Source organism: Schistocerca gregaria, chromosome 3 (genome assembly GCF_023897955.1).
Source record: "Schistocerca gregaria isolate iqSchGreg1 chromosome 3, iqSchGreg1.2, whole genome shotgun sequence".
Classification (NCBI taxonomy): Eukaryota; Metazoa; Arthropoda; class Insecta; order Orthoptera; family Acrididae; genus Schistocerca; species Schistocerca gregaria.
In genome coordinates this window covers 821,246,841-821,272,556 of record NC_064922.1, presented here as the reverse complement: position 1 = coordinate 821,272,556, position 25,716 = coordinate 821,246,841, and positions in this window count along the sequence as shown.

Genomic DNA, 25,716 nt, shown 5'->3' with positions numbered 1-25,716 from the left:
TGTATTTGAGGAGACAAAATGAAACACTGCTGTGAGAAGCTCTTTAAATCTAGAACAATATAAAGGAAACAAGACAGAAGTGAATGTTGGGTAGACAACACATTTCATAGCTTAAAATTACAGATGCCACAGCAACAAACAAAAGAGAATTTTTCAAACATTCAAAGGTTTTTTTTTAAAATTATTGTTTAGATGAAGAGATGAATCAGAAACACAGGTAGTTAATAATGAAAATAATGAGATTTCATAAGTAATATCACACAAGGTATTGAAGGTATCAGTCAGCCCTTTCTAAGTCTGCCCAGCATTCTGACTTCCATCTCTACAATGCTTTGTGCTGGTTTGTGAGTAATACAGCTATGTGCTGAAGACTACACAAGCAGGAAACATAGGAAGACATGTATGTAACACAGTGGGACTAATTCAAAGAGGCTTGCAGCATACTTTTACAAGCAGTATTTTATCACTAGTGTTTGTTTTCACCATTTTCTCCTTCTGCACAGCAATTACTTTATTACTAACTCAAATAACCATATTAGATAGTGCTAATATGATAAGAACTACACATTCTCTTTATTAAACAAAATGCTATAAATACCAGTAATAGATAAGCAAGAAATGCTTATAACCTCAATATAAAATGTCCTAAATGTAAACTAAATCGTGTAAACAAAAATATGGATGTATTCCAGACCACTGAAGACGACTTGTAAGCAATAAAGATACACACATATAGCACAAAAATTGAGACTTATTCAGTTACGATTAAATAGTTCCAAAGTAATAACATGCTGTATTATTGCGTGCACCAGCGGATTACAGGACTACAAAATCTGAAGATGCTACATAGGCATTTATCATTAAGTTGTGACATTTATAAATTCATATACAGTTCAGTTTTATGATAATGATTCGTTGATAGGCAGACACACAAGAGGTAAAACATGCTAGCTTTTTGAGTTATCCTTTGACACATGACTATGCCCCAACATGGTGCCAGCTACACTGTCAGTGCCAATGCTGTTTTGTGGCAGATGTGTTGGTTTTTGGGGTTTGGGGAGGGGGGGGGGGGGTTTGTATCGATGGAATGGGTAGAGGAGGAAGGAAGTGGTAGGTAAGGAGAGGGACTGCGCGTGGGTGGCTAGTGGCTTCGAGGGAAGCCAATTTGCTGGCTAGGAATGCAGGAGGAAAAGATAGACACTGAAGACCATATGGGGACATGAACCAGGAGATGTGAAAGGCCATGGGAATGGTTAATTGTTGGATGGATGGTGCAGGGTCAATGGGTTACCTGAGACTGAAGCCAGGAGGATGTGTTGCAAGGATAACTTCCATCTGCATAGTTCAGAAAAGCTGGGGAAGGGAAGCATCCAGATGGCTCGAGTTATGAAGAGGCCATTGAAATTGAGCATGTTGTGTTTTGCTGAACATTATGCCACCAGGTGGTCAACTTCATTCTTGACAACAGTTTGATAGTGACCAATTATCCTGCTGGACAGCTGATTCGTAGTCTCACCAACACAAAAGGATGTGCAGTGTTAGCAGCAGAGTTGGTATACAACATGGTTGCTTTCACAGGTGGGCCGGCCGCGGTGGTCTCGCGGTTCTAGGCGCGCAGTCCGGAACCGTGCGACTGCTACGGTCGCAGGTTCGAATCCTGCCTCGGGCGTGGATGTGTGTGATGTCCTTAGGTTAGTTAGGTTTAAGTAGTTCTAAGTTCTAGGGGACTAATGACCACAGCAGTTGAGTCCCATAGTGCTCAGAGCCATTTGAACCATTTCACAGGTGGTGTGGCCTATGATAGGGTAGGATAGGCCTGTGACAGAACTGGAGTATGAGGATTTGGGAGGATGCATTAGGCAGGTCTTGCACCTTGGTCTGCCACAGGATATGTTCACTGTGGCAAAGGGTTGGGGGTGGAAGTGGGATAAGGATGGACTAGGATGTTACGTAGGTTAGCTGGGTGTTGGAACACCACTTTAGGAGGGTTGGAAAGACCTCGGGTAGGATGTACTTCATTTCACGGCAGGATAAGTGAGAATCAAAGCCCTGGTGAAGGATACGGCTAAATTGTTCCAGTCCAGAGTAATACTAGGTTTTGAGGGATATGCTCCTTTGTAATTGATTCTTGGGGCTTGTGGGAGGTTCTGGGGTGTGTGGGAATACGGCATGGGAAATTTGTTTGTTGACTACATTTGGTGAGTATTGCCTGTCTGTGGATATCTATGTGATGCCTTAGGTATACTGGAAAAAGGGAATTCTCATCACTGCAGATACGTTGTCCATGGGTGGACAAATAATATGGGAGGGATTTTTTGGAGTAGAAGAGATGGCAGCTGCAGGTACTGTTGGTGGTCATGGGTTTGATGTGGATAGGGGTGGGGATGGAGCCATTAGCAAGGTTGAGGTCAACGTTCTGGAAGGTGGCATATTTGGTAGAAGAGGATCAGGTGAAACAGATGGGATAAAAGGTGTTGAGGTTGTGAAGGAATGTGGATAGGTTGGCACAGGAGGGTGCCATGTGGGTGCCCATAGCCATGCCATGAATTTGTTTGTGAGCCTTTCCTTCAAAGGAAAAGTAGTTGCATGTCAGGATGTAGTTGGTAATGTGTATAAGGAATAAGGTGGTGGATTTGAAGCATGAAGAGCATTTAGAGAGGTAGTGCTTGATAGCAGCAATGCCATGGTCATTCTATGAGAACTTTCCTACAACAGTTTTATAATATGTAATATATCATGATAGAGAGAGTAATAAAGATTAAAAAACTGTTAAACCTGAATATTGGTGGGACTGTCAGTTTCATAACAGAAAAAATACTTGCATGCATGTTGAACTGAACACTGAAATAACTTTTGCAAATTGTCTGTGCAGTCAGTGATGTCGTTCTTAGGGTAAAACTTTATAAATGCCATGTAAATTCCTGAACTGGACAAACAGACCATTGCACTTGGTGCTACACTGTAGGTCTATCAGCTCAAGTTGTAAGCAATGAGGTACATCAGCAATCTTTTCAGCAGGAAAAGGATAGATGGCTAATCAGTGAAAAGATGACCTGCTGAGTTGCAGACAGGCACATGAAAAGAATGTTACACGTTACAGGTATCGCCCAAACTGTTCTTGAGCAAAGGAAGCACACACAAATTCACACAACCAAATACACCTCATGCACACATGACCCCTAACAATGGCAGCTCTGACTGTTTAGAGCGGTAGTTGTAGTGGTCAAGTGTGCAAGAGGTGCATTTGCTTGTGTGAACGTGTGTGTGTTTTCTTTGCCGAAGAAGGCTCTGGCAAAAAGCTATATGTGTAACCTTCTTTTTGTTGTGCCTATATGCAACACAACAGGTCATCTTTATAGTGAGTAGCACTCTATCCCTTTCCTAATATTGTTGATACATCAGCCTGGAGTTCTCTTTGCTTGAAACTCAGTATTCAGTGATGTAAAGTCTTGCAATCTCTTTGAGAACTTAGTCTGTAACTTGTGGTCTAGTGGCTAGCAGTGCTACCTCTAAATCACAGGCTCCTGGGTTCGATTCCCAACTGTGTTGGGGATTTTCTCTGCCTGGGGATTGGGTGTTTATGTTGTCCTCATCATTCCATCATCATTTGTGAAAGTGGCTAGATTGGACTGTGTACAGAATTTAAACTTGTACAGGCACTGATGACCATGCAGTTGAGTGTCCCACAAACCAAACATCATCATTATTTGAGAACTTAGTAGGAAGTGTTTCAATTATTGAAACATTGTCAGTCATGTCTGGTCCACAACTGACTGCTTTGAGTTCTGGGAAATGCTCCATGTCATGAACCTGACGCTGTTTATTTCTTTTTTCATTGGTTTAATTTTTGTTGAAAAGCATCAATCTTATATGCCATATCTCATATCAAGTGATTATTCTCTTGTGCTGAGAAACTTATTAGATTCATATAATTAGCGATGATCACAAAAGCAAGGTCAGCAATTCAACAAAGAATCACAGAGTTGCTTGTCCTTTTTGTCACTCATCTCTAGAGATGTTGTGACCCCTTCTTGTATATTAAGGAACCTCTTCGGGGCTTGTATGTGACTTAACCAGTCTATTCTAGAGTGGTATGGAACATTGGTAGGTTCATCTTCAACATCAGCCTGTGATTCCTTAAGTGTATGATGTACCAAGCTGTGTGACTGAATATAGTTCACTGTATGGACAACTATTTCCATTATGCCATTTATTGTAGCTGACTTGGCACATAGCATTACTTGAAGTATCAAGTGATGAACTGCGTCATGTAAACGAGGTCCAATAAATACTAATTTCTTCCTTATTGATCTAGTAAGAACTCTTCTCTCTCTTCACATTGATGGTGCACCATCTGCTGTGATGCTGACCAGCCATTTCCATTCCTTTCCAAAGGACACAGTTACCATCTCCACAGTACTAATCTTGTGAAGTGATATTAAACTCAAAAGCTCCCTATCACTTCCAGCTCGGCGTTTACTTCACACCCAAGAATCACCATGCAGGCTGTGACTGACACATCAGTGGAATCATCTGTCATGGCTATCAAGATTTATTACCAAAAGAGGTGTTATGCTATCAAATTTTATTATGGCTGTGAGGCAAGGGGAGAAAATATTCAGTGATACTCCAATGCCGCTGCAGTAAAAACTATGAGAAACTATGCACTTTTGAAAGAGGACAACTGAACTTGTGATAAGTATCCAGCAACAGTTATCTTCAGTTTTCTGTGTGGTAGTAAGTAGTAAGATCTGTAGAGTACGTCTGTAGTAGTAACAGTGAGTAATACTTGGAAATAATAGTTGGGATTTCCTGTGTGTTAGGACATAAAAAGGAACAATTGTTGTCTTACTTTTGTCTCCTCCTGCTAATAAGCTGTCTAACTGACTCATGAGTGATAATTAGTATTTTCCATGTGTCAAAATATAAAGAGGAACGAGTACTGCCTCACACTTGTCTCCTGCTGCAGTTGAGGTATTTGATTGTGTGTTTTCAGAATGAGTTGGAAGCAGAGCACTTGTCTTTGACAGTGAATACAGAACTCAGGAATTGGGAGTAGCTGGAAAGGACTAACATATAGAGTGGTAGTGTGTAATAGTTGATGTTTAAAGACATAAAGTCACTATAAGACATCTCTCCAAATAAGATTGGACTATTGGAAAATATATTGTTCTTAAATTGAATCCATAAGTATTTGCACCCTTATTTACTTCTTACAAAGCCAACAACTTCTCCATTCCATTCCAAAATCACCTGTACTAAGTATCAAGGGAAAGTTTCTACCTACCACTTCAATAAGGTAGCATAGTAGACTTTGGCCCATATTGTCATCAATGTCCTGATTGTACCACGCAGGCGACACCTTCCTCCACAGATGGTGGTGGGACCTCTGTCAGGGTGTGACATATAAAAAATTTCTGGTGCCAGGTATGGGATATGTACTATATAGAAGCATTCCAAAGTAGTGAATCAGGTGATAGAATATTGGAGAAGAAGTAGGAACAATTAGGAGGAATCAGTCCCTTGAACTGTGTACAGCAAGAAGATTGACGACTAGGCAGGTGGAACATGTCAAAAAAAGCATGAGCCTTCCAGAGGGCCCACCAGAAACTTGTTAAACTTGTCCAGGTCAGACAAGATGAAGGACAGCCCAGAAAAGGAAGAAATACTTGTACAAGGAACTACAAGGGAAACCAGCAAAACTACAACATCTTCAACACCAAGAGTGGACTCATGGTGAAGAAACACTCCTTAATTTCCTCCATAACCTCATCTCCTTTTCGAATCTGAATTTCACCTGGTCCTTCTCCAAAACCAAAGCCACCTTCCTGGATGTTGACCTTCATCTTGCTGAAGCTCACATCCACACCTCTGTCCATATCAAACCCACCAACAAACAACAGTACCTTCACTTTGATAGCTGCCATCCATTCCACATCAAACGCTCCCTTCCCTACAGCCTAGGTATTCGTGGCAAACGTATCTGCTCCAGTGACGAATCCCTCAACAATTACACCAATAACCTGACCAGTGCTTTCCTCTCCCGCAACTATCCTGCAGACCTTGTCCACAAACAGATCTCCCGAGCAATACATTCCTCCCCGTCCAACAACAATATTCCTACCCTCAGACCACACAGAAGCATCCCCCTTGTCACCCAATATTATCCTGGCCTCAAATACATCAATAAATTACTCCGCCAGGGATATGACTTTCTCAAGTCAACCCCTGAAATGAGATCATCCCTTGACAAAATTCTCCCCACACCACCCAGAGTTGCCTTTCGTCGTCCCCCTAACCTCCGTAACATCCTTGTTAAACCCTGCAATATTCCCAGACTACCTTCTCTACCCAGCGGTTCCTACCCCTGTAACCGACCCCGCTGCAAAACCTGCCCCATGCATCCCCCCCAACCACCTACTCCAGCCCCACTACTAGGAAAACATACACAATTCAAGGCAGGGCCACATGTGAGACTACACATGTCATTTATCAGCTGACATGCCTGCACTGCACAGCCTTTTACATTGGTATGACAACAACTAAACTGGCTGAGCGTATGAACGGACACAGACGAACTGTCCGCCTAGGAAATGTCCAATACCCAGTAGCGGAGCATGCCCTCCAGCATAATTCTATGGACCTAGGAACCTGCTACACTGTATGTGCCATTTGGCTTCTCCCACCCAACACCAGTCCCTCTGAACTGCGGAGATGGGAACTTGCACTCCAGCACATCCTTTCATCCCGCCATCCCCCTGGACTGAACCTACGTTAAACAACCTCACTCCCATTTACTTTTCAGTCTTCTCTTTCCCTTTCCTCTTTAGCCATTCATGCATCTTTCCATCCTACATCTTTATACTATACACCTCTTTACTTCTGTATGCATCCTCTTTGGTTTGAAGCTGGCACAGCACCTGCAGTAGAATATCTTTGGCTTCCCTCTGACAACCATGCCTCCATCCTTGCTACCTTCCCTGTTTTCCTTTCCCTGTTGCTTCATAACCTGGGTTGTGAGTAACTAAATCCACTTTCCCTTCTTCCCTTTCTTTCCCCTCTCTCCTCCCTGATGAAGGAACATTTATTCCGAAAGCTAGGAACTTAAATTTTCGGTTGTTTTTTGTGTTTCTATCGGCTGTACTGAGCTGAGGTAAGTACTGGCCAGCCCCTCTATCTCTTTGTTAGTAATTGTTACACCAAGAGTTCAGGCAATCAATAACAGCAATAGTTTTAGGACTGTGTGTTTAACATTGTTTTAACATAAGATGTCTACAGCCAGTAGTTCAGATGTCAACAGCATCAGTATGAAGGATGCTGTTACATTACTACATAAATCATTTGGTGGGGCTAAGTCTGAACTTAGGGGGTTCATTGACAATGTGAATTCAGCGTTCTAAGTAGTGCAAATGGATGATAAACCATAGCTATTTCAATACATCAAGTCTAAAATTATAGCAGATGCTAGGGCAAAGTTACTGCTTGGTATGGAGCTAATGACTGGAATAAAGTGAAGTTAATCTTGGAGGAAAATTATTCAGATAAACACATTATAGACTTTTATGCCTGTAGGATATTTCAGACCAGTCATCTCCTGGGGAAGCAATTGCAACAGACAAATCAAAACGAGGAATTATCTAAGTCATTCAGAGAGGCAGTCACCAGAATAACATAGATGGCACAGTTAAAAAGCGCATTAGAACAGGTATGCACACTAGGGCAAGCTTGCTTCACACAGGACCTTGCAAGCGACAGAATTAAGACAGCAGTATGAATGCAAGATGAGCAAATTAGCTTAGATGATGCAGTGGAAGTAGCATTGCAAGAGGAAATCACACTATTGTCCATGAAAGGAAGGGGACAGTTCCCAAGGGTGGCTGGTAAGGAATCTGAAATTCAATTAGCATGGGAGAAAGATATTTTAACTCTTGTCAGGGGAGTCACATGGCTAGAATGTACGAAGCCAAAGCTGGTGGTAGGAGTTGTACTGGGAGCAGACACATCAAGTGTGGTGGAAAATGTCAACATTGATGCCCTTTGAGCCAGATGATGCCATACATCTGCAGCCGTATCAGCAATGCATCATTCTCAAAACTTTGACACCTCTGCTGGACACCAAACCTCCAGTGCTATGGGACTTAACATCTGAGGTCATCAATCCCCTAGACTTAGAACTACTTAAACCTAACTAACCTAAGGACACCACACACATCCATGCCCAAGGCAGGATTCGAACCTGCGACCATAGCAGCAGTGCAGTTTTGGAACTGAAGTTCCTAGAACCACTTGGCCACAGTGGCTAGCAAACCTCCAGTGCCTCCAATATACACTCATTAGCATACTCTCCATCACAAATGGTCTTCCACTTCCTGTGATTTTGAGAACCATTTTTAGCTTACTTGTAACAATGGTTCCTCAATGTCAACGTCCTTCTCTGAAATAAATTGTATATTTTTAATCTATTATAACGGGAATTTGCACACAAAATGGTCATTGTCTTTCATGTGGTGTTAGCTTTTTTCTGTCATTGCATGTGAAAACAGCCATTCACCGAGGAATTAATTATTGTCCTGCTACTTAAAGAACCGCAAAATACTGGAAAAACTTTCTGTGCTCACAAATAATGCTGTACTATATTCTTTGTTCACATTTCCCATGCATGTAAAATTACTTGTTATGAGCAGAAAAAAATTAGTTATGCATCCTTTAAACCTTCATAATATGAAATTTGTAAGATTTTGACACTTCTTTATTATCCTTATCACAGTTGTCTCCTGAGGGCCTCCTTAAGCTCAGCCTGCACTCTTTGTTGTTTGTTACAAGACAAACACATCAAAAACATCATATTTGTGCCTAGAGTTTTAATGATATTCCAATGAGTGCTTTTACCAGTTCATAAAAATGCAATGGTATATTAAGCACTTTGCATGGCCTCCTTTTTTGGACCACACTGTATTGACCATCTTTGTCACACACAACAAACACCTACAAGACCGTGCTGATTGTTGGCGCAGCATGTCATGCCCCACATTATTCACACAGATATCATTAATCCTATGCCTTCAGACTTATTACTCTTCCTGCATCCTCCCATGTATTTTTGGACATTATTTCCTGTACCACGCAAACTTGAATCTCATCCTACCACCCCCCCCCCCCTCCCCCCTTCTTCTCCTCTCTATTCCAATTCGCACCTACTAATCTCACCTAATGTGGTCACATCTACTGTATCCCTTCTTCACATTTATCTACTACCAGACCTGTAACCCATATTATAATCTTTTCATTTTTTTTTAAATTTGATCTCATTGTGTCTTCATACCAATTTCAGTTAGTTTTCACCTTTCACTATTGGCCTACTCCATCAGATTTCATCTTTTGTCACCTTACTTCATCCGTTTCATCCTTTTCAGATTTTTTCCCATGTGTTTGGCTGTATCTATGTATATTTTTTGGGCATATTTCTATGTTATTTATGCATTTTTCATCCAGCACCATGGATCCTTGCTCCGTCCATCCATGTCTATAGAGAAAAGTTTCATTATTCGTAGCCAGAAACCAGTCCCATATACTGTTCCTGTGTTATTGCTTGGCTAATGGAATCCCCCCTCCCCCAAATGGCCTTACCATCAAATTACCCATGTCCAGCAGCCACCCTTCCTTTCACAATGACCTCCATCTGTTCAGATTTCACCAATCCTTAACCCTTATCAACATAGCCCTGCAAGACCATAGCAATCAGGTACAAACCTCCTTACAATAACTGCTCTCCATGTGTAAAATTCTCGTACTATGCAATGCTAAATTCCTGGATCCTGTACCACACACTGAAACTCTTGCCCTCCAGGAACTAGAGCACCTCAAAAAATTCTCCACCCTGTTCACTTCCTATTCCTGCCACAGACAACCACTATCCAAAACTTCTACAACAACCTCCAAACCTCCCCACATCTCCTCATATCTAACAAAACCTGTCTTGCAGATCTACTACATTTACCCCATCCTTAAAACTCCCTCCTGCCACTGTACCGAATCAAGAACCTAAACAGACCATAAACACAGTCATATACCTTTCCTGAAAAAGCTTTAGCCCCACAAAAATGTCAGTCCTTTCCAAAGACCCCACTCATCTTTTGCCCCACTCCCAAATTAAATCCTGCAGGACTTGTTAACGACCTTGTCTCCTTCCCTTGGTCCCTGAAGCACAAAAACTTTTTCACCACCAACTCCACTTATCAGATTCAGCCACAGACCAATGCTGAACCCTGCCTCAGTCAGTTCACTCCCCCATCCAAACTTGATCTGCCCCCAAATCACCATCTGTTAACTTTCCATAATTTCTTAACCTCAAACCTTGACTCACCATCATTCCCCAAATCCCTCAACATGCAAACTAATCCTACGTCCACAGAAAAAACCGCAGTCCACCATCTAAAAACTGATCCCAACTTTATAATCATATCTACTGACAAATGTCCCACCACTGTTGTTTTGAAGCACAAAGATTTCCTGACAGGAGGACCCTACACTCTGTCACATTCATCAACCAACAAACTCTACCACAGTGACTCCATTCCAGAAATCCAGCAGGATGTCAAGTCTCTCCTCAAATCCTTAGGCTCATGCCAGAACCTCTCCTCAGAGCCCATCTGTCCCCTCACCCCTACCATTCCCTGCACTCCTACCTTCTACATGCTTCCTAAAGCCCATAAACCCAACCATCCAGGACACCCCATTGTGGCAGGTTATTGTGTCCCCACTGAGAGAATCTCTGCTCTCGTAGACCAACACCTTCAACTTATACCTGCAAGCTGCCCTCATATAAAAAAGATACCAACCATTTTCTCCACAGACTCTCCACAGTTCCTGTTCCTTTATTACATAATGTCCTGCTCATCACTACTGATGCCACATCCATTTACACTAACATCCCTAATGCCCATGGCCTTACTGCTATTGAAAACTACACTATGTGATCAAAAGCATCTGGACATCTGGCTGAAAATGACTTACAAGTTCGTGGAGCCGTCCATCAATAATGATGGAATATGGTGTTGGCCCACCCTTAGCCTTGATTACAGCTTCCGCCCTCACAAGCATATGTTCAATCAGGTGCTTGAAGGTTTCTTGGGGAATGGCAGCCCATTCTTCACGGAGTGCTGCACTGAGAAGAGGTATCGATGACAATCGGTGAGGCCTGGCATGAAGTCAGTATTCAAAAACATCCAGTCGATGTTCTATAGAATTCAGGTCAGGACTCTGTGCATGCCAGCCCATTACAGGGATGTTATTATCATGTAATCACTCCACCACAGGCCATGCACTACAAAAAGGAGCTCGATCTGTTGAAAGATGCAGTCGCCATCCCCGAATTTCTATTCAACAGTGGGAAGCAAGAAGGTGCTTAAAACATCAATGTAGGCCTGTGCTGTGACTGTGCTATGCAAAACAAGTGGTGCAAGCCTCCTCCATGAAAAACACGACCATGCCATAACACCACCACCTCCGAATTTTACTGTTGGCACCACACCCGCTGGCAGATGACATGCACTGGGCATTTGCCATACCCACACCCTGCCATCAGATCACCACATTGCGTACCAGTATTCATCACTCCACACAACATTGTTTCACAGCTCAGTCATCCAATGTTTATGCCCCTTACACCAAGCGAGGTGTCGTTTGGCATTTACTGGCATGTGTGGCTTATGAGCACCCACTCGACCATGAAATCCAAGTTTTCTCACGTCCCACCTAACTGTCATAGTACTTGCAGTGGATCCTGATGCAGTTTGGAATTTCTGTGTGATGGTCTGGCTAGATAATAAGAACCGCACCCCTCTTCATGACCACAACAACTTCTCTAATATATATAAATGAAGATAAATATCCAACCTGCATATCAATAAATGCATTATATTATATCTTTTTATGTAATCTTTCTTTCCTATACAAATAAAGAAAGATCAAGTAACATAATAAATATATTAGAGATAATTATGTTACTAATTATAATATGCTATTAATATAAAACGTCAGTCTACAGACAAAGTTGGCCTGTACGCTTTTGTGCTGTATGTGTCCCTTCACATTTATGCTTCACTATTGCATCAGAAACAGTGGGCCTAGGGATGTTTAGGAGTGTAGAAATCTTGTGTACATATGTATGACACTACTGACACCCTATAACCTGACCATGTTCAAAGTCTGAGTTCTACGAAGTGCCCCATTCTGCTCTCTCATGATGTTTAATGACTACCCTCGATATGTTAGCAAAATACTTGTTTAAAACCGGTGGTAGTCAGAAAACACATTCTGAGATTGTCCTAAATGCTTCCTCCAAAAATTATTTCGAGCAGTTAGTCCATGAACCCACGCGAATTGTAAATGGTTGCGAAAACACACTTGACCTCTTAGCCACAAACAATCCAGAGTTAATAGAGAGCATCATGACTGATACAGGGATTAGTGATCACAAGGTGGTCGTAGCTTGGCTCAATACCGTTTCTTCCAAATCCACGAGAAACAAATACAAAATAATTTTATTTAAAAAAGTGGATAAAGTGTCACTAGAAGCCTTCCTAAGAGACAATCTCCATTCCTTCCTAACTGACTATGCAAATGTAGACGAGATGTGGCTCAAATTCAAAGATATAGTAGCAACAGCAAATGAGAGATTCATACCTCAAACTGGTAAGAGATGGAAGTGATCCCCCATGGTACACAAAACAGGTCTGAACGCTGTTGCAGAGGCAACGGAAAAAGCATGCGAAGTTCAGAAGAACACGAAATCCTGAAGATTGGCTAAAATTTACAAACGCGCTAAATTTGGCAAGGACTTCAATGCGAGATGCCTTTAATAGTTCCACAACGAAACATTGTCTCTAAATTTGGTAGAAAATCCTAAGAAATTCTGGTCATATGTAAAGCACACAAGCGGCAAGATGCAGTCAATACCCTCGCTGTGCAGTGCCGATGGTACTGTTACCGACGACTGTGCCGCTACAGCGAAGTTATTGAACACAGTTTTCCGAAATTCCTTCACCAGGGAAGACGAATGGGATATTCCAGAATTTGAAACACGAACAGCTGCTAGCATGAGTTTCTTAGAAGTAGATACCTTAGGGGTTGCGAAGCAACTTAAATCGCTGGATACAGGCAAGTCTTTACGTCCAGATTGTATACCGATTAGGTTCCTTTCAGATTATGCTGATACAATAACTCCCTACTTAGCAATCATATACAACTGCTTGCTCACCGATAGATCTGTACCTACAGATTGGAAAATTGTGCAGGTCGCACCAGTGTTTAAGAAGGGTAGTAGGAGTAATCCATCGAACTACAGACCTATATCATTGACGTCGGTTTACAGTACGGTTTTGGAGCATATACAGTATTCACACATTATGAATCACCTCGAAGGGAACAATCTATTGATATGCAATCAGCATGGTTTCAGAAAACATCGTTCTTGTGCAACGCAGCTAGCTCTTTATTCGCATGAAGTAATGGCCGCTATCGACAGGGGATCTCAGGTTGATTCCGTATTTCTAGATTTCCAGAAAGCTTTTGACTGTGTCCCTCACAAGCGACTTCTAATCAAGCTGCGGCCCTATGGGGTATCGTCTCAGTTGTGCGACTGGATTCGTGATTTCCTGTCAGGAAGGTCGCAGTTTGTAGTAATAGATGGCAAATCATCGAGCAAAACTGAAGTGATATCAGGTGTTCCCAAGGGAAGCATCCTGGGACATCTGCTGTTCCTGATATATATAAATGACCTGGGTGACAATCTGAGCAGTTCTCTTAGGTTGTTCGCAGATGATGCTGTAATTTACCATCTAGTAAGGTCATCCGAAGACCAGTATCCGTTGCAAAGCGATTTAGAAAAGATTGCTGTATGGTTTTGCAGGTGGCAGTTGACGCTAAATAACGAAAAGTGTGAGGTGATCCACATGAGTTCCAAAAGAAATCCGTTGGAATTCGATTACTCAATAAGTAGTACAATTCTCAAGGCAGTCAATTCAGCTAAGTACCTAAAATTATGAACAACTTCAGTTGGAAAGACCACATAGATAATATTGTGGGGAAGGCGAGCCAAAGGTTGCGTTTCATTGGCAGGACACTTAGAAGATGCAACAAGTCCACTAAAGAGACAGCTTACACTACACTCGTTCGTCCTCTGTTAGAATATTGCTGCGCGGTGTGGGATCCTTACCAGGTGGGATTGACGGAGGACATCGGAAGGGTGCAAAAAAGGGCAGCTCATTTTGTATTATCACGTAATAGGGGAGAGAGGGTGGTAGATATGATACGTGAGTTGGGATGGAAGTCATTAAAGCAAAGACGTTTTTCGGTGCGGCGAGATCTATTTACGAAATTTCAGTCACCAACTTTCTCTTCCGAATGCGAAAATATTTTGTTGAGTCCAACCTACATAGGTAGGAATGATCATCAAAATAAAATAAGAGAGATCAGAACTCGAACAGAAAGGTTTAGGTGTTAGTTTTTCCCGCTCACTGTTTGGGAGTGGAATGGTAGAGAGATAGTATGATTGTGGTTCGATGAACCCTCTGCCAAGCACTTAAATGTGAATTACAGAGTAGTCATGTAGATGTAGATGTGCTGAGGTCACTGATATGGAGTACCTGACTGTAGGTGGCAGCACAATGGACCTAATATGAAAAAACTTCTGTTTTTGGGGGTATCCAGATACTTTTGATTACATAGTGTACCTTTCCTCACCCCCAACAGATTCCAAAGCTACAATTCCTTCCTAGTCACCAGAACCAACTATATCCTCACCCACAATTACTTCTCTTTGAAAGCATTAGCTACAAACCAATTCAGGGTATGGGCATGGCTATGGGCACCTGCAAGGAACCATCCTATACCAACCTGTTCATGGGACACCTACAGGAAATCTCCCGAAACACTCAGAATCCAAAACCTCTCATCCAGTTCAGTTTCATCAACGACATGTTCATGATCTGGATTGTGGGTGATGACACCCTGTCGATATTCCTCCAGAACCTCAACAGTTTTTCCCCCATTAACTTCACCAGGTCCTACACAACCCAACAAGCAACCTTCCTTGACATTGACCTCTATCTCAAAAGTGGTTACAACAGTACCTCCCAACCTCCAGCGATACCCCCAATTTGACAGCTGCCATCCATTCCTCACCAAGAAGTCTCTTCCATAACTCCTAGCCACCTGTTGCATCGATTGTGATGAGCAGCCCCTCTCAAAATATACCGAGGGTCTCACTGAGGCCTTCACAAAACGTAATTACCCTCTCAACCTTGTACAGAAACAGCTCTCCTGTGCCTTACCTCACCAGTCGCTCACCATCTCCCAAAGTCCCACCATCTGGCCACAGAGGAGAATTCCTTGTGACTCAATAGTACCAAGGACTGGAGCAGCTGAATCAAGTCCTATGTCAGGGTTTTGACTATCTCTCATCATGCCCTGAAATGAGGAGTGTCCTACTCACTATCCTTCCCATTCCTTCCACAGTGGTATTCCACTGTTCACCAAAGCTGCACAATGTTCTCATCCACCTCTACACAACACCTGCTCCCAACACATTGCCTCATAGCTCACATCCCTGCAATAGACCTAAATGCAAGTCTCGTCCCATCCCAACAAAAGCAGGGCTACCTGTGAAGCCAATCATGTGATCTACAAGCTAAGCTGCAACTACTGCGCCGTATTCTATTTGGGTGTGACAACCAACAAGCTGCCTGTCTGCATCAATGGCCACTGACAAACTATGGCCAAGGAGCAGCTGGACCACCCCATTGCTGAGCATGCTGCCCAACATAATGTTCTTCATCTCAGTAACTGCTTCACAGCCTGTGGCATCTGGATCCTTCCCCCAACACCAGCTTTTCTGAATTGCGCAGGTGGGAACTCTTCTTGCATATATCCTACATTCCTTTAAACCTCCTGGCCTCATCCTTCCAATATATCCTGTTCCCTTAACCCTCCTGGCCTCAACCCTCATTAGTCATTGACCTTATCCATCTAGCCTCTTTCCATACCAGCACTACACAGTCCTCTATTCCAGCAATGCAGACACTTCTCTCCTTTTCCACTACCCCCCTTTGCCTAACCTCACAACTGCACCTATCTGCCCTACCCACCTCATCCATGTATGCAGCCACAAGCAATACTTTACCATTTCCCACCCCTGCCCTGCCATCCCTCCCCCTCCCCATCCCAGCCTCCTCCTAACTCCCATCACCTAGTTGCCTGTACAAGCAAAAGCCACTGCTCGCAGTCTGGTCCAGCAGCCAGAGTGAGTGAGAGAGTGAGAGAGTGAGTGTGAGTGTGAGAGTGAGTGTTTCCAATGAAGGCCTAGTTGGGGGAAAAAAACTCACTTTCTGACAGTCTTTTTTGTTGTGCCTAACTGTGACTCACCATCTCCACTATATGGTGAGTAGCAAGTATCTTTTTCATAATATTGTTACATTCTATCCTGGGTGTTCCATTGATTCCACACAGAAAGGACTGTATAAAGCATACATCTACATCCAAAATTAAATAAAAGCAACTGAAGCATTAAACAATTTCATTTATAATTTATACACATGATCAGTCCACGACATATTGTAGATAATAGTATATAAAGTGTTACCAACAGGGAAACACACAAGGAAATTCATACTTGCATTTTGCCTGGTAGTGAGAAAAACATTTACATCCATGATTCATTGTAGTGAGAATCCACTCACGAGTCACGAAAGAAATGAGTTTGTTCAACATGACAGTCATGAAAACCATGCTGAGCAAAATCAAAAGTTACCGAGACATTCCAATAAATCACTGCAGTGCTTGTCAGCCATCCTTTACAGTGACAGCTATATCCTTTCTCAAGCACAGCACTGGTCGATGGTGAGGGGGACCTGTGGATAAGGGGATAGCAGTGCCAGCCAGCAGTATGAAAAATTGTGGCAGAGACATCTTGCACAACTGCATCAATGCAGTTCAAGAGAGAGGTGTCTAAGCATACAGCAGACACACAAAAATGCCAGTTGGCACTGTGGAATACCCAACATGGGGGCCTGCCTGCCTGGCGGTGGCAGGGGAATGACAGAATCACCAGAAAGTGGTCACGGTCACAAATATCATCATGGGGTAACCAATGTAGGGAAATCATGCAAGCAGGGAAGGACATCATGAGATTGATGCAGGAAAGGTGCCATGAGTGGTATTGAAGTGAGTAGGAAACCATTATTGAGGGGACACAAATCAAAGACCATAATAAGATGGTCAGCTAGAAGGCCCCTATCTGTTGAAGTGGCACTCTTCCACAGGGGTGGTCTGCAATGAAGTCCCTGAGAAGGTGGTGTGGGGCAGGAGTTTCTAATTTAAAGTAGGTAGGTCAACATAAGGAAGTGGCCTACCTGGAGGGATGTAGACATTGCAAATGATGATTGCTAGCATCATTCGCACTTGCGCTGCTATTGCTTCCATATTGATATGAAAGGAGCTCCAGTCACTAATAACATCAGTGCAAACCAAAGTGCAGATCTCTCCAGACACTATCCCAGGGCTGCCACGGTTCCAACAGAATGCTCGATAACCACAAAAAGTTTGAGAGTGTTCATTGCAGAAGTGCATTTCTTATAGAGCAAAACAGAATGCAGAATAAGAGGAAACAAATTGTTGTATTTCTGGTAGGTGATGGTAATATCAATCGCAATTCTACTGGAGAGAGTCCATGTTAGATATAAAGTAGCTGTGAGATCATGTCACTGGATCAGTGGTAGCCACCAACAAGGATGGGGTGACATCCATAAATAAAATGTCAGACTCAGGTTGCAAAGAAGGAGATAGCACCTCTGGAAGCACCAGGAGGGCCTTGTCCTGGGACTTAAATTCCTTTTCCTTTTCCTTTTTCTTTTTCTTCTTCTCCTCCTCCTCCTCCTCCTCCTCCTCCTCTTTCAGAGGTTAAGGTGGGCAGGGCACAGAGTGAGAACATGTTTCTGCAAGGACCAGTATCAAAAGAGAGTGGTCGACCTTGGGGTGCACAGACAGTGCATACCATGGCCGAGCTGTGATAGCAGGCCTCTGGCCTGAGAGATGGTGGGAGGAGTGCTCATGGGGGTGAGGGGAGGAAGCCCCATACCCATCACCAGTGGATGACAAAGAAGGGGGGCACTTCTTCGTCCTGGGAGGGAGCAGCACCCAGGGGGGAGGGTGTGGGAGTCCCAGGGGAGGGGGAGATGACAGAGGGACAGGGCTAGGGTAAGGAAGAGGTAAGAGGGAAAAGGGGGTAATAGACACAAGAGTAGAAGAAGTCGTTGCTGGTGGAGTCAGTCGTATTTTTGGCGAGCCTCGGCATAAGGTGGATGATCCGGGGACTTTTACTCTTGGATCTTCTTTTCTTTCTTGAAAACTGGAGAATCTGGTGAGCATAGAGGGTGGCAGTCATGACAGTTGACATACGCACGTGGCGGAACACAGAGGCTTCTCTCATGGAGTGGGTGACCACAGTCTTCACACAGAGGGTCCGCCGTACAGCAGTAAAACATGTGCCCAGAATGCAACCACAGGAAACACCTCATAGATGGTGGGACATACAGTTTCCTGTCACAGCAGTAACAAGCAACCTTCACCTTCTTGGGGATGGTAGTCCCATCGAAAGCCAGAATAAAGATGCCAGTATCAGTGCGGTTGTCTTTATGACCTTTCTACACATGTTGAACAAAATTAGTGCCTTGTTGCTCCAGATCAGATGTGAGTTCATCAGTGTGCAAGATGAGGTCCCTATGAAGAATCACTCCCTGGACCATATTCAGAGACTGATGAAGGGTAATAGACACAGGGACATCACCAAAGGGATCACAAGCACGAAGGTTGGTGGGACAAGAAACTTCGATCAACAGGGAGCCCAACCGCATCTTACTGAGACACTTCACTTCGCCAAACTTTTCTCCATATTCTCCACAAAAAACATAGGCTTTGTGGTGGTGAATGTGTCCCCGTCTGTCCTAATACAAACCAGGTAGCAGGGAAAGTGTTTCAGCCCAAGACTGTGAGCCTGACCCTCCTCCCAGGGTGTAGCCACAAAGGCTACATATGAAGCACCATTCAACGATCTGCTACCACTTGAAGAAATGGTCAATTGAGAACAGCCAGTTTTTGCAGCTTGATATGCTTCATGCACCAAGCATCCGCCCTGATACCACCCAATCCTCTCCCCATGGGCACCACCCAGCCACAGCAATTGCTGTCTGACATGGCGGCCATTGCTGGAAGTTCCGATGCTCCAGGATGACAACCAACCACTCCTTGGCATACATGAGGAGGGAGTAGTGTGATCCCTGTGTTGTTAGAGGGCTCAGTCAGATGGGTACACAACAGCCCCACCACACGGAATTGCTACACATGCTGATGACTAGCAGTGCAGATGGGACCTATGGTGGGGAAGGAAAGAGGGGAAGAAAGGGAGAGAGGAATCTGTGCCATAGAAGCAAGAGAGGAAGTTCTTTTCCAAATAGCTCAAAGTAAGGACAGAAAATTTAAAAGTTGAGGTCAAGCCCCAAGGGGGGACCAAAAATGCCAGAAAGGATGAAAGAACAGGCAAAAGGAACAAAACTGCACAGAATACAGGGAGCCTGATGGATAGCCAGGCTGACATAAATAAAAACACCTAGAAGGAGAAGGACAGGGCGGTGGGGAAAGAGCCAGTATGGGGAGGGAGGTAGCGGCACTGTGAAGGAAATGCAGCCTGGGAAGGACGAATGGGTTGCAATCGCTTGGGGACCCATGATGGGTACACATGAACTCATGAGGGAACTGGGAGCCCGGGGGGGGGGGGGGGGGGGGGGGGCAGGTGCTACAAGTGCTTTTGCATGCCAAGGTGTCTATCAGAAGGGTTTGCAAAGATGCAGCATGTGAAATATGATGCCTGAAAAAATTAATCATTCCAAGGAAATGAAGAATGTTACGGAATGTCTCACATAATGGCAAATTGCAGATGAATGCGATGCCACAAGATTTGGGGGTGAATAGAGTCAGCGAAGACAGTATGGCACTAGGTAGCACGTGCTAAGATTTATTATGGTTTATCTCGTCACCATTGTCCGTAAGTGCTTTGAGAATTCAAGATAAATGGAACTTCTGTTCTCCAGTGGAGGAGTGGATGCACAGCAAAATGGGGGAAAAACAAAAAGTAGTCATTAAAACATTGCCATTTGTGCACATCATTTTTGAGACCATAAGGTATGTAGCACTATTCAAATGTCAAGAGGAGAGTGGTGAGGGGGGAAAAAGTATCTGGAATGCACGGGGCAATGCGTGGTGAAACACTGTGGCCAATTGAGGGTGAGAGGGCAAAATGTTTCAGAAAATCAATCCTGAGGATGTGGCTGTTGAATTCAGCAATCTGACACATCCAGAGAAAGAGTAGGACAGAAACAAGCTGGAGATGAAGGTCAGCTGAGCTGTGGACAGGTATGTCGGAGTTGTTGGCTGCATGAAGTAGCAGTGATGCAGGCACAAGGCTCGAAGTAACACATGACAGTAAGATGAAGCTAGCATTGGTACCAGTGCTTGCTTGCTGGCTGGCTGGCTGACTGGCTGGCTGGTTTAAAAGGGGGGGAAATATCAAACTGTTCGGTCATCAGTCCCTTGTTCCTGTTAAAACAATCATACAGGGGAAAGAAGAAAAACGAGATGTAGGGCACAATACCGAAAGGAATGAAATACAACAAGAACGACAGAAAGACAACAAACACTACAAAGAACAAAAGAGGACAAGAAAACCATATGCAAGAAAACCATATGCAAGAAAGAGGTTAAAGAGATTACCATGGCTGGCTGTCCATGAGAATAAAAAGGAGAAGCCAGCCACTCTGCAGTACATTAAAACCTCCACCATAAAAGCACATGGGTGGGGGACACAGAGGGACAAAGGACATGCACTAAAACTTAGATCAAATGATAAAACCCACCTTCATGAATAAAACATAAAACTAAACCTGCTGCTGAGGCATTGTTGCCCAACACCAAAGGTAGGGTGCTGGGGAAGTCGCAGAGTGACTAAAAGGGGCCAGTCCACCAAGAGGTGGACGATCGTCATTTGTGAGCCACAGCGACACTCGAGGTTGGTTCTCGCGATGTGTTAGTCACGTATGGCCAATGCGGAGCCAACAAAGGACAACTGATTCCCTGCGAGAAACCTGCAAGAAAGACTTCCACACATTCATAGTCTTCTTAAACACATGCAGTTTGTTGTGCATACTGTTATGCCATTCTGTCCCCCAAAGCCAAAAAACCTTGCGGCATAAGACAGAATGCACATAAGGTTTCAGAGATGCACATCTCCAAAAAGTGGTTTCTGCTTAGCCTGTTCGGTCAGCCTGTCAACAAGTTCATTGTCTGGGATTCCGACGTGTCCTAGTGTCCACACAAACACCACTGAATGACTGGACCACTCCAGGGCACAGAAGATTTCCTGCAAGGTCGCTACCATAGGGTGGCAAGGGTAGCACTGGTTGATAGCTTGCAGCCTTCTCAAGGAGTCAGAACGGAGAAGAAACAACTCACCAGAACAGGAATGGGTGTACTGAAGAGCACAAGATATGGCCACAAGCTCTGCAGTGAATACACTGCAGCCAGCGGGCAAGGAATGCTGTTCGATATGGCCTCTGTGGACATAGGCGAAGCCCACATTGCTATCATCCATCAAGCCATCGGTGTAAAGAACTTCAGAGCCCGGGGGGAGAGACGTGGGGAGGGGGAGGCGGGGGGGGGGGACACGGGCGGGGGGGACACGAGCGGGGGGGAGCCGGGGAGAGGGGGGTGGGTAGAGAGGGCAGGTGATAGAGGGCAGGTGATAGAGGGGAGGGGATAGAGGGGAGGGGAGAGAGGGGAGGGGATAGAGGGGAGGGGATAGAGGGGAGGCGATAGAGGGGAGGCGATAGAGGGGAGGCGATAGAGGGGAGGGGATAGAGGGGAGGGGATAGAGGGGAGGGGATAGAGGGGAGGGGATAGAGGGGAGGGGATAGAGGGGGGGATAGAGGGGGGGATAGAGGGGGGATAGAGGGGAGGGGATAGAGGGGGGGATAGAGGGGAGAGGATAGAGGGGAGGGGATAGAGGGGGGATAGAGGGGAGGGGAGAGGGCAGAGGGGAAGGAGCAAAGGCAGAAAAGGAGGGGAAGGGAAAGAAAATGCAGCCTGGGAAAGGAAGGAAGGCTGCAATAGCTCGGGGGCCCATGCTCGGCGCGCACATAGTCACGCTAGGACTGTGAGCCCCCTAGGGGGTTGAACTGTTGTTGTTGCGGCTTAAGACAATGTCATACATACAGGATGTAGGCGTTCAAATTTCCTCTTAGCCTCAGTGTAGGTCAGTGGGTCCAGGGTCTTGTATTCCATAATTTTCCTACCATTCTGGAGAATCCTGCAGTCTGGTGAGGAAGGCGAATGGTGCTCCCCGCAGTTGAAACAGATGGGAGGCAGGGCACATGGAGTATTGGAATGTGAAGGATGTCCACAATCCCAACAGGTGACGCTGGAAGTACAGCGGGAAGATGTATGGCCGAACTTCCAGCACTTAAAGCACCACATTGGGGGAGGCATATATGGCTGTACATCAAAGTAGCAGACCATCACCTTGACCTTCTCAGTTAATGTGTCACACTCGAAGGCCAAGATGAAGACACCAGTGGAAACTGGATTATCCTTCGGACCCCGATTGAAATGAATACCTCGCCACTCTAAATTGGCAAGCAGCTCATTGTCAGACTGAAAAAGAAGGTCCCTGTGAAATATGATACCATGGACCATATTTCATCTCTTATGGGATGTGATGGAAACGGAAACATCCCCAGCTTGTCACAAGCGAGTAAAGCCCATGTCTGTGCAGAGGATGCTGTTTTGATCAAGACCGACCCAGATCACATTTTGGACAATCCGTCAACCTCCCCAAACTTATGCTCTAAATGCTCAACAAAAAACTGAAGCTTCATAGTCATGAAAGAATCCCCATCAGCTCTCTAACACACAAGGTACCGAGGCGAATAAGATGCGCTGCCATCCTTAGCATGGCATTCCTCCCATGGTGTGTCCAGGGAGGGGAACGATTTGGGGTCGACTTCTGTGCACTGAATTGAGCCCATACATGCTTAAGCGACTGCTGCTGTTTGAACACCAGCAAGAGATGATGTACTACACTTCATTGCGTGTTATCTGCCCCGATGCGATCCACTCCGATCAGGGGTCCTCCCCAGGCACCACCCACCCACAGCAAAGGCCACCTGGCAGGATGGCAATTTCCGGGAGTCCCAATACCCTAGGGGGACAGGCATCTACTCCTTGGCATACGTGGGGAGTTAACGGTGCAGGCATCAACAGAGCAATCCTTGTGTGGTCGGGAGGTTACAACCAACAGGATACATGGCGGGCCCACCACAAGGGACTGGCTACCATGCTGGACATCAGGTGCAAACTAGCTAAGAAGTCCATTACCGACGTCAGTGCAGAAAGCTATACTGCACAGTGGATGGAGGAAAATGCATCCAGGAGGGTGGCCTCGCCCAACAGCTGGAGAAGTGCAGATCCGTATTGATGAAGGATGCGAGAGGTCTCAGTGCATGATGGACACAATGCACCATATAAGGCGCCCTTCCCCAATTGGCTCACTCCTCAGGAAAATTTAGATGGATGGAGGTCGAACCCTACTGAGGACCATCACATAAAGGCCAAAACATGTGAGATTCCTTTTAGTTGCCTCTTACAACAGGCACGAGAATACCTGGGACCTATTCTAATCCCCAGACCCACAGGGGGTTACCAGCGTTGATGAGTAAGTTGCGAGTGCTAGTGGGATCAGAAATTTAGACCATGCTCTGGGGCAGAGCCAGCATGTCAGATAACAGTAGTGGAATGGAGCCCTGTAGTGTCACTGAGAGTCACAACACTTAACAGTCATGGCTGGAGTTTGGGTACGCAAATGGAGGACAAGATAGTGCGAAGTCACCGAATGTAGGTCGATACCAACATAATAGGTATGGAGGATGTGGCATCCACTGCACATTAACCGAGTTGCAGGATGCCCTGCATTCTTGCTCAGCCACAGGAGAAGAGCAGGGAGTAGGTGCCAGTGGCACAGGTAGTGCCGAAGGTTGAGTGTCGGGTGGCATGTGAGGTACCTGCTGGAAGCATATACCATGAGCACAACCTCTAACTGCCAGGCGAGGAAGTACCTGGACTGGTTCTGGAGGTGTGTTGCCAGCCCACGAATCCACTTGAGTACTACTGGAGGGAGGAGCTGGCAATGCCAAATAATACTCTAGACCTGCTCAGTTTCTCCTGTAAAACATCACATTTGTGAGACAGGAGATTTATTGAAGAGCAGACGGCAGTTTAACTAGCCATACGGTCCAGAGTGCAAGATCAGACAGCTATTTGGGCATTACCTGGGTGTGGAGATGACACAGTAATTGAGATGGAATATGATCCTGCATTTGTACATTAAGCAGGAGGGCATGACAGGCACTCGATACTGCAGGACCGAGCTGTTGCATATTTATGTTTTGAGAGCAGATTCAGCAGCAGGTTGCTAATGAGGTCTGATTCGTCATTTATGTGGCTAACCAAGCATACAAAGTGTGTATTGACAGAGTTCAATGGATGTCCTACAGATTATCGATCAAGGCAAACCACATTTTGGGGCAGCAGTCAAGGAAAACGTCGAACAGGCACCTGTTGCAACATCACAGGAAAGGCGAGTGGCAGTGGGGCGATGGCAGAGGTGCTGCAGACCCATGAAGTGGTGCGTTGCCAGGAGTCTGCGTGAAGGGGGTAAGGATACGTTGTCGGCACGAGGTGTAGAAGAGCACATGGTTGTCATGGATAATGCGATTATCGAATGAAAGATTAAATGTCCTTCTCCATATCACTATCATAAATAGAAAGTAAAATGTGGTCAACAGCCTATGCGTTGTTTGTTAAAATGGCCAACAGCTCTGGCCAAAAACATTAGTACATTAGTACATAAGTAGTTAAAAAAAAAAAGGGCATTCTGCCAGGAAATGAATCGTCAAAGGTTGATGACAGTGGGCACAGAGTAGTGAGTGATGGCTAAAAAGATACATGCTCATTGTTGGTGGACATCACAATGGTTGTTTCCAATCCACATGAATCGAAAGTTTATGCTCTTAAGTTTTGCTAGGATTCTTTTTAGTTCATATTTGGCTTTCTTTGTGTAGAATTCTTTACAAAAGCCAACCAGAGACAGTTGCCAGTGAAAACTGTATAATTATTGACAGTGAAATTATTTGTATGAGAGATATTTAGAAGTGATCTACTTTTTATAGATGGCTGTCACTAGCTCCATATGCAGGCCTGTTAGAGAGCACACCTTGAAGCTTGGAATGGGGTAGGGTGGGGGTCGAAGGGGGGGGGGGGGTGAAACTTTGACTAGAAAGCCACATCTAGCATAGCCATTTATCAGTGAAAATTTTTAAATCTCCTCAGGAACTGTATTATTGGTATTAATTTGTAAGTGTGCATTTGATTATCAGGAAGTGAAATATTTGCTGGTATTGTGAGGAAATTGCTATTGAAACTGATGGCAGCCAGTGCTTGATTCCAGGCGATGGTGAAGGTAAAGAAACTTCCCACCGGGGGCCTATTAACTGTTAAATCTAATAGTTTGTTTCTTAGTGTAATTAGCCCACTAGTGAATTGTTTTTGCTGTTACAA